Here is a 2,010-nt window from a genome sequence, read left to right as displayed (position 1 = left end):
TAGGATTTTGAAGATCCATCTCACATATTTTGGGTACCTGGCCAGGAGAAGGACATCATGCTCTGAAAGGTGGAGTGACAACAAAGGAGAGAAAGACCCTGGATGAGATGGATTGATACAGTAACTGGGGCAGTGGGGGTAGATGTATCAGAGTCAGTTAGACTGGCTCAGGGGAGGGCAGGCTTCAGAGCTGCTGTACACAGGGTTGCTATGAGCATATGACAATAACATGGAAAGTTCCACTCTGTTCTATAATATCACCATAAGTTAAAGTTGATTAAACAGAAAGAGCTTTAAGTTTTTTTGTGCTCACTTTTTTAAAATTTGAGGTTGTAATAAAGTTATGCTTTTTTGAAAAGAAACGCTATGAAGGCTTTGGTAGCCTATAAGCTGCACTGCAATCCCTAAGGTGTGCTGTTTGAATCCCTCAGCTGCTCCATGGGAGAAGGATGGGCAATCTTCTCAGGTGCAATTAACTGCCTCTGAAAACCTGCTGGAGGGTCAGCTATGGGTCAGTTTTGACTTAAAGGTACACAATAACAACATACCTATTGTTATAATCCTATTTGGTAAGCACATTTTTGGGGGTACATTAATGAAGCAGTATTAGGGTCATAAGTTAATCACTTTGAGATCAGAAAGAGCACACTGAAGAAGCAATAAATTAAGTAATTACACAGCGAGAGGGTAAGATAGATGCCATAGCACATAGGGCTCACAAGGAACCAATGAACCCTGTTAAGACAAGGGCCTTTCCCTGCACAGAGAAAGAGAAATTTCCCCTAGAGATGGGGCCTTGAATTTGGACTTCTAGTCTCCTAAAGAAGCTTTGGTCCTGAGGAAGCTCTGGTGGCTAAGTGGTAAGAAAATGCACTGTAAACTGAAAGGTACACAGTTCCAATCCATCAGCTGCTCCACTGGAGAGAAATGGTCAATCTCCTCCTATGTGATTTACTGCCTCTGAAAATTCACTAAAGGGTCAACTATAGGTTGGATCTTACTCAACAGTACTCAAGAACAGCAACAGTCTCATAATCTGTGAGGAAACAAATTTCTGTTTGCTAAAGCGACTCACTTGTGGTATTGTTGTTCTCAAAGTACTGCTGTTGTTAGATAATACCCTTTAATTGACTGTGACTCAGTGTGACCTTATGAACAACAGAATTGAATCAAATCAACAGATTTGAACAATATATTTCAGTTACTAGCTAACTAAATATTGTAGCTGATGTTACATGGATCTTGGCTGAAAACAGGGAATACCAGAGGAATGTCTATCTGTGTTTCATTGACTATGCAAAGGCATTTGATTGTGTAGATCATAACAAACTATGGCTGACTCTGAGAAGAATGGGAATCCCAGAACACTTGATCGTTCTAATGTGAAACTTATACTTGGACCAGGAGGCAGTCATCAGAACAGAGAGCAAGGGAACACTGCATGGTTCAAAATTTGGAAGGGTGTACACCAGGGTTGCATCCTATCTCCATAACTTTTCAACCTATATGCAGAACAGATTATCCGGGAGGCTGGGCTCTCTGAGGAGAAATGTGGGGTCAAGATTGGTGGACAATTTATCAACAACCTGCGTTATGTGGATGACACAACCCTGCTTGCTGAAACTGAAGAGGACCTGAAGCGCCTGTGCAGAGTGTCAAGGACTGCAGTCTACAATATGGATTGAGGCTCAATGTCAAGAAGACAAAGATTCTCACCACTGGACCAATTGGCAGCATCAGGATGGATGGTGAAGAGATTGAGATTGTACACAGCTTTAGTTTGCTTGGCTCCATAGTCAACAGTCTTGGCACCAGCAGCCAGGAAATTAAAAGGCACATTGCCATGGGAAAGTCTGCTGTTAGGGACCTCTCCGAAGTACTGAAGAGCAATGGTGTCTCTCTGGAGACTAAGGTGCATCTGATACAGGCTTTGGTCTTCCCAATCACTTGTTATGCATCAGAGAGTTGGACAATGACCAAGGAGGATAGAAGGAGAATTGATGCCTTTGA

The sequence above is a fragment of the Elephantulus edwardii genome, unplaced genomic scaffold, assembly GCF_000299155.1.
Source record: "Elephantulus edwardii isolate Elephantulus edwardi_28Jun2011 unplaced genomic scaffold, EleEdw1.0 scaffold00054, whole genome shotgun sequence".
Lineage (NCBI taxonomy): Eukaryota > Metazoa > Chordata > Mammalia > Macroscelidea > Macroscelididae > Elephantulus > Elephantulus edwardii.
The sequence above is the reverse complement of the archived record's forward strand: the minus strand, read 5'-3'. Positions refer to the sequence as shown.